General features: G+C 40.7%; 1 non-coding gene across 1 annotated transcript; it reads right to left on the bottom strand.

Annotated features, from left to right (window-relative positions):
• Positions 1–650: 650 nt before the first annotated feature.
• Positions 651–732, bottom strand: trnan-guu (transfer RNA asparagine (anticodon GUU)). The gene has a single exon. It is a non-coding gene; the product is annotated as a tRNA-Asn (tRNA).
• Between the last annotated feature and the right edge of the window lie 7,941 nt (positions 733–8,673).

Raw genomic sequence — 8,673 nt, 5'->3', positions numbered from 1 at the left:
AAACAAAGGTGGACATGTCATGACGATAACTTGCCGACGAGGATGAGATTTGAACTCACGCATGCAGAGCACAATGGATTAGCAGTCCATCGCCTTAACCACTCGGCCTCCTCGTCATTTACAGCACTGGGCCCACGGTGGTGAAAGAACCTTCCATTTCACAAAACATGGAGAAAAGCAGGTGACGACAGGCACAATTGTGAAAAGGAATATAGTCAGGAGCTGAGGAAGGAATCAAAGAGTTGCTGGAAAGGCAGTGGTGGAGAGGGGCACTAAATAGGATTAGTAAGGGACAGAAGAATTTCAATTGACAAAGGTGGACATGTCATGACGATAACTTGCCGACGAGGATGAGATTTGAACTCACGCATGCAGAGCACAATGGATTAGCAGTCCATCGCCTTAACCACTCGGCCACCTCGTCATTTACAGCACTGGGCCCACGGTGGTGAAAGAACCTTCCATTTCACAAAACATGGAGAAAAGCAGGTGACGACAGGCACAATTGTGAAAAGGAATATAGTCAGGAGCTGAGGAAGGAATCAAAGAGTTGCTGGAAAGGCAGTGGTGGAGGGGGGCACTAAATAGGAGCAGTAAGGGACAGAAGAATTTCAATTGACAAAGGTGGACATGTCATAAAGATAACTTGCCGACGAGGATGAGATTCGAACTCACGCGAGCAGAGCACAATGGATTAACAGTCCATCGCCTTAACCACTCGGCCACCTCGTCATTTACAGCACTGGGCCCACGGTGGTGATAGAACCTTCCATTTCACAAAACATGGAGAAAAGCAGGTGACGACAGGCACAATTGTGAAAAGGAATACAGTCAGGAGCTGAGGAAGGAATCAAAGAGTTGCTGGAAAGGCAGTGGTGGAGGGGGGCACTAAATAGGAGCAGTTTCACAGTCCTGTAGAGGAGACCTTCACGAACAGAATGACATCAAATTGAGGCTGTGGCATTGAAGTTCAGGTTAGTACTCTCAGCCAATTACAGACCTCTTAAAATGGGAAAACCTCTGTGCCACATACGGGATGGTAATCACACAGCGATTGGCTCTAATTTGAGTGAAAGGTTGATTCACCAATTGAAAAACTCATCTGGGAATTTTTATTTTTGTAAGGGGAGTGCCGAGATTTTACTGTCGCCGTTTGGCTCCTAAACAGCAGTAGAATTCTAAACCGCGTCGCGTACAGCATTACAGTGGGCTACACTGGTTTAAAACTACAGGTATATAAAGACAATTGTACCCATGAATTGTTTACTAGTAATATAATGTCATAATAAATCATAAAACGTTCATCGTTATGTGAGGCATGTTTATTATTTTAACGATTGAAAACGGATGTATCACAGACCGCTATCGTATATATCGTTCAACAGAGGCTAATTATGCTAACGCCTCAGTGAACAAGCGAAAATTGACTACTGTTTTCTAAAGTAAACGTACTAATAATATCAGCGTACATCGTATTGTACATTAAATATCACAATTGTATTTTTTATCACAATGTTAAATGAGCAATAAGTTCAGTTTTGCATTTGTTGACGCTTGGAACTCCGTTGTGATTACATTGAGAGCAGAACGTTTGTCCTCCCTACTACTACTGCTGTGTTCGTCTTGGTAGCGATTGTGTTGGTTGAATTGGATTTAACGTTCCGTTGTACGGTTTAGGTTCCGTTGTACGGTTAATTATTTTCATGAACAGATTGACAAAGTTTAGGCTGTGGCAATGAAGTTCAGGTTAGTAGTTAGATAGACTTTTGATTTAAGTAAGGGGAGTGCCGAACATGTTCTGTCGCCGTTTGACTTCCTAAACAGCTGTGTAGATGTTTTTGTAGTGTCTCGCGTAGGCTACAGCGTTGCAGTGATACACTGGATTGAAACCACAGGTAATGATAATTTCACCCACAAATCGTTTACTTGTAATCTAATGTCATAATAAATCCTACAACGAAAATGTATATGTGAGGAATGTTTATTTTAACGATTGAAAACAGATACATCATAGACCACCGTAGTATGTGTTGCCCGGGCAACACAGGCTAATGTCATGATGCTAATACTTCAGTGAAATAGTAGACTACTGTTTCCGAAAGTAGATGTACTTCCTTAATAATATCATCTTATATTGTACATTACACATCACAATTGTGTGTCATATAACAAAGTAAAATGAATAAATAGTTATCACCCTGGCCTCTTTGCTTGTGGCGTTTCTGCAGCTGCCTTGCAGTAAAGCTATAGTTAGCCTAGCTATTGTGATGGCATTTTTTGATATAGTTACTAAGAATGTATTTTTAATAGACTGAGGTTGTGTTTAAACAAATGGATGTTGCAGTTGGTCTTAAGGTATTTATGGTGTTGGGTTATGATGCCTGATTGAGAAGCTAGTGGCACGGAGGTTGGGGGATGTTTGAGTTCTGTGGCCTAAAGGGAGATGGGTCAGTTGATCTAGCAGCCCTGACCTTTTGGCCGAGGAGATTGTGTCCTGTGTCCTGTTTGTGTTTCATTAAGGGTATCTTTACTGTCCTCATTTAGAGAAAGAGCTGTGACATCAAAAGACTTTGGTCACTTGACCTGGGGGGTTATATTGTCTTAACTGTCACTGAGCAGTGCTGACCAATCACAGAGTTCAGAAAAACCATTTGATCTAAAGTTTATATAAGGCAGGGTTTTAGGGTTGTTCTGGATCACTCTGGCGAACGACCTGTGGCTAGCACCTCCTTTGTTATGACTGATCACAAAGTACTTTGTTAAATCATGATCTGTATAAGCAAAATAAATTGTAATAAACCCACATCTCTTGACTACTCAGATCTACACAGTGCCGCTTGAATTTCTACCATTACACTTGGTGGCCAGTAGGGGGATCCTCGTTGGTCTACGGCGTTCAGCAGGCGGCTCCCCTCGGCGAATTGATCTTCCGGCAAAAAGCCGCCTTTCCTTCCGCCATGCGTGAGACAGCAGGGCCAGGGGGGGCGCCCGTTGGACGTTTTGTGGCTGACGCGGGGTCTTCAAAAGAACCGGTGAGATATTCTTTTGGTTACTGTGTGATATTGAATTGTCTAAATGTGTGTGTTTTTTTTAGGCTATTGTCAATAATTCGGTTAAGTAAGTAATTGGGCAGAGGTAAAACTGTCCTGTACGTGTAAAGTCGTACGAATTAATAAGGTAAGGTTGTTGAACCTACCTTTTACGTGAAAGTCGTAAAAGAAATGTCTGCAGAAGTGTGTCGACGGACACACACAGAGGTAGTGTTGTTGACGAACAAACACATAGAAGGAGATAAATTCACATGTTATATCGTGTTATGTGTCTTTTTGAGACCCTAAGGATTAGAATATGTTGGGTTAGTGATAGTTTGAGAAATTGTATTGGCATTGGTGCAGTTCTTATTTATTAACGGCCTAAACGTGATTCTAAGTTCCGAGAGAAAAGTATACTTGTGAGGAAATCAGCTGTGTGAGTGAGTGTTTACAAAGGGTTTGAGTCCCTGAAGGTGGAGAACAAAAAAGATAGGATGTATCCTGAGGGATTTTCAAAACAAAGGTTTGAGTTTTGTGTTCATTTTTGTTTTATATGTTTTTTGAGGTTAAAAGAAGTATGAGTAACTAATGGTGTCTATTATTCAAGCTATATACAAATTACAAAAATCAAAATTTTAATTACTTTTCGAAATTTTAATTATTTTTTCGGTTTGAATATTTGTAATTTTAAGATTGTGCAGTTATTTTCCTTGAAAGTTGGGAAGTCGGAATTTAATAGTTTTTAGAAACGAAAAGGAGTAATTGTGTCTTTATTTTCCGTCGTTGGTTATCGTTTATGGATTGTAATTCTGAAAATGAATGGTCTGGAGGCAGAATTGACCTGTCCAAACATCGATTACATGAAGCAAAAGTATGGTAACGATAGTTTATTGCAAATGCAAATATGGATTGATAAATGTGGATTTTCGAGTGTGGAGTCGTTTTGTTTTAAGGACCTTATTGTATTGCGAAATGGGTTCGTGGAGAGAAATAGATACACAATTTTTTTTGAAGTGGAGAAAAGAATAGATTTTAGCCTGATTGGAGAGTTTTTTTTTCTGATTGGATGGAGATAGGTAGAGGGATAAAGAAATATTAGGACAGAATAGTGTGGGGAATTTTTCATCTATTTCCCCACAGATTCACGATTGAGATTTTCTGGCTGTTCCGCAAACAAATTTCGCCTCATCCGCAGCCAGGGGTGTTGCGGCAGGATGCGCGGGCGCATGAGGGTTTGCGGGAATGCGAGAACAGAATACGAAGAGGTCAGACATTTGCCATTTCTTCTGACAGCCGGTTATATCTAGGAAAAGTCAAGAAAGTAGGATCCTGGAATGTTTTTTATAGATTTGCTTTGGATTCCCGCAAAGATTGAAGCTTGTGCCTTGACTTGCAATTGCCATTGTGTTTTTAAGAAGGAAAGGTTAAAGTCCTCTCCGGAACAAAGGGTTTGAGTCCCTGTTGTGTTTGGAATAAGCGTGTTGTGGGCTATGGTCAAAGCTGATGCAGAGCGTGTTGACATGCTGTTGAAAACATGTAGGCCAACACGAATTGCTAGGTATGGTCAATCCAAAATGCGTGCTTTAACTGTGGGAATTTGAGCAAAATGTACGTGAATGTCCGGAGATGTGTCATCACTGTTGAAAGTTTTTTTTTTGGAAATTGTGAGCGAACTCTCAAATCAGAGGGGTTCGTGACCGGAAGTTGAGTTCCGAACTGGTGACGTACAATGTTTATCGGTTATGACACTGTTGGTAGAAGAGAGACGATTGACTTGTTATATTGTTTTACAACTCTGTGTTAACCGTAATGCTAATGTTAATTCTTTGACTGAATTCTCCACTTGAAAAGAGGCGCATGCGCTTGAGCCTAGCGGAAGTTGATTTTTTCGGTGAAGCTCATTCTGCGTGCAGTGCCCACACATGAGTGCAAAAAAAAAAAAAAAAATTCACTCATTTTATTGAGAATTTGACGTTGAATTGAGAAGTATATTGGTTGGGAAAACAGATGTGTGTTTCTGTTTCTTTGTCGAACTTAAGAAAACAGTGTGAGTTGCCATACTCTTGATTTGGAAATTATGTACAGACCGATGTTCTATATTATGAGCTTGATTCGTTATTGAATAACGCGCTGGAAATTTAGTGTTTGGGTAGGATAATTGGTAAAAGGCCAGTTTTGGCAATAAAAGCGGTATTCATAAAGAGGGTTATGATAACTTGGTTTTGAAATAATTTGGGAAGACTCATTAAGTCTGATAAATTGTGGTGTGATGGTTGTGCTAAGTAGCTTGTTCTGGACTGCAGCCAAAGCAAGTTATGAAGTTCTACCTATCTAACCTATATAGAAATATAGATGGGGTATAAGTTTGGCTAATGGTTACATTAAGAACATTTTATGGTCTATGTTTTATTTTGGAATCATACAGATTAAATTCTGGTTTAGGGTAGTGATGCTGGTTTTCTACATGTCTTGGAAAAAGAGAGATTTGATTTGGTGAATTTAAATACAGAAAAAAAATTAAAAGGGAATCTGAAATTTAAAGGTATTCATTTGAACTGTTCCTAAAGGTTTTTGAAGAAAAGATAATAAGAGACTAAAAGTTGAGGTTATTCGTAATTTGGCTGTTTTCTAAAAAATAGTTTTATTTTATACAAATTGGTTCAAAGGTTGGTTGCTTCAGTGTAAGCTTGTTAATTCATAAAAGGGAAAAGAGTTAAAATATGTACTGATAGTTAAATACATCATTGGTGTTACATATGATTTTGGGAAAGGTATGGAAACAGGAAGTTTCTTAGTTTGATCTGGGACACAACTTGCTGTATGCAAATGTGGAATTCACTCTAACAATTATGATTATTCCACAGGGAAAATGCTAGTGCTGATACTAGGTGGAGCAGTTTCTAGATTGCCTGAATGCATTGATGAACTAACTAGAATATGTTTTTGATGTTGATATGTTTACAGGAAGTGATGAGATGATGTTGCTATGTCCGGATGAGCCTAACTTGACAAATTTGGGCTTACAGGACTCTTTTGAGGAAAATTGTTGTGTGACCTTGATACAACATTTGTTACAGGTTCTTTAAGGGAAGCGCAGGCTTCTTAGAGAGGAAGAGATGACGTTTAGGAATTTATGACTGACTGATGACTGACTGATCCAAACAGAGAGTGACTATGGGGGTTTTATGGTTTTATGAATTTAGCTTCAGTAGTTTGGATTTGTGATAGGATTGTGAGGGTTTGATATGATATTGCTGAGTTGAAAATATTGGACTGTATTTAACCCAGAGTGAGAATTTTGTTTTGTTTGAGTATATTTGATAAGAATTACAGAATACAGCGGACAGGTGGAGAAAGGAATGGTGGAATGGAGATTCGAACTTGGACAAATCCACAAGAAAATGCGTTTTGGAAAAAGGAAGGATATGAGAATAAAAAATGGAGGTTGTATGGTCTGCATAAAACATTTATCTTGAGATTTTGCTAAGTTAACACATGGAAAGATCATGCCTCTACAGTTTGTGTGATATCAAGAAGAATGCATTATTTTAGCATACAAGAGGATTTGTAATGGATGCATAGTCATTTTGTTAATACTTCATATGTGGGACAAGTATTATGAGAAAAGGAATTTAAACACGATAAGCTTCACAGTTAAGGTTAGAGAAACCATTTGGGTATTGATAGATGGATTTTGTAGAGTTCAATTTTTGGAGAAGTGATACTGTTTAATGATTGTTGATGGGAAGAAGTTTTAGACTTCTCAGGGGCTCAGTGATCAAGCTTTTGTTAATTTAGATTATTCTTCGATGGGATTTTTCTTTGAGGTTATGTAATGATAATGGGTCACACTTGTTTATGGAAGTTATTTTGGTGTTGATAGGATTCAACATTGTGTTAATCACTTCAGTTGAATGAGAGAACAGAACTTTGAAGACTAAGTCAGACGACAAGAAGTCAGTTACCTTTAACTGACCTCTGTGAGAATGTGCTTGTTTATCACTGTGCAACCTTTTTGGAGTCTATTTTGTGTGAGATTCACAGGCAGGTGAAGGAGGCTATTCCTATGACTGGACCGCTGCATGATTTGATACCAGATGACTGGATCGTGGTGAAGGACCTGAAACGCCTGGTAAAACCCAAGGTGGACGGGGCCATACCAGATTCTCCTGACGACCAATTCGGCGGTTAAGATCGAGGGGAGAGCAATGTGGATACACGCTAACCATTGCAAGCGTGCACCTTGTCTGGAGACGGAAGCATTGGATACGCGTTCTGCGTAGTACCAAGGAAATTTCCGAGCTGTGCGCAAAGTGCAGTGTCGTTGAAAGTTGCCCCAATTTGATCGTCATTTGCAATCGATTCGACTAGACTACACCACCTGACAGAAGTTTGCCTACATTCAACTGAAGATGGCCACTACGGATGCACGACCATGGCATCAGTTCCGACAACCTGGACTTTGTGGTATACGGGGTGCAGTGGGTTTTGTCTTGGGAATAGCATTTCTTATTGCTCTTATTGTATTTTCGCTTTTGTATTTTAATAAAAGTATGCATAATTCTGATGATACTATGACAATAGATCCAATGACTTCAACTGTTTCACCTGCAACGTTCCAGATGTTGAAAAGTGATGAGAGAGAGGTTGTAGATGAAATGGAATCAGAGATGGAGTTTAATTCTTGGTATAAGTTAGCAACATATTCAGTAAAACAAGTTTTAGGCGAAGAACACCCACCATGTGTGTATTGCCAGCCACTTAAGGATGTTCCACTGATTATGCCAGCACCATTTAATTCAACTAGTTGTTATGATTTTAATTACCATCGAATTATTTCAGGTGACATAGATAAATTGATAAGGTCGGAACGGCGGGAGACAAATGAAACCGCAGCTGGACCTCTTCGCCGAGCCCACGGCCGAGAGGGGTCGTCGCAGGCCAACATTTCAAAGACGGCCTTTACGATTCGACGATTCTTGATCGCTCTTTGGCGGTCGAATTAGGGAGGCGTCCTTAGAATAATTTGTCCATGCAATCACGTAAGCTGTAGGCAAGTGCTACTAACACACATTCCGTGTTTTACTCATGAGCACACGCCACACAGACCTGCAACTTGGCAGAAGGGTCCGACCGCGGTTTTCTCTGACGCCTGGCCAATTCTCCCGCTGAGAGGGATCGCCAATCGTCGAATCGTAAAAGGCCGCACGCGCGCGGTTGGACCTAAAATAAAGTGGACGAGACGAGGTCGGAGAGACGCGTCGATTTCATTTGTCTCCCTTCGTTGCGACCTTATCAATTTAATATAGGTCAACGTTGCCCGTCTCATTTCGAGGGCCGCCGCACGGCCGCTTGGCAGACGGGTCCGACCGCGGTTTTCATTTGTATGCCGCCGTTCCGACCTTATCAATTTAATCTAGGTCAACGTGGCCCGTCTGATTCCGAGGGCCTCCGCACGGACGCTTGGCAGACGGGTCCGACCGCGGTTTCTCTGAAGCCAGACGTCACACTCATTCTACCGCCGAGAGGGGTCGCTGATTGTCGAATCGTAAAGGCGTCATTAGACTCAGGAGAGATGTTGGAGGCGTGGATCTAACCTTGTCAAGGTGAGAGAGCCCAATGACGCCTACCTAATTCGACC

This window comes from Osmerus eperlanus, chromosome 11, assembly GCF_963692335.1.
Source record: "Osmerus eperlanus chromosome 11, fOsmEpe2.1, whole genome shotgun sequence".
Lineage (NCBI taxonomy): Eukaryota > Metazoa > Chordata > Actinopteri > Osmeriformes > Osmeridae > Osmerus > Osmerus eperlanus.
The sequence above is the reverse complement of the archived record's forward strand: the minus strand, read 5'-3'. Positions and strand labels throughout refer to the sequence as shown.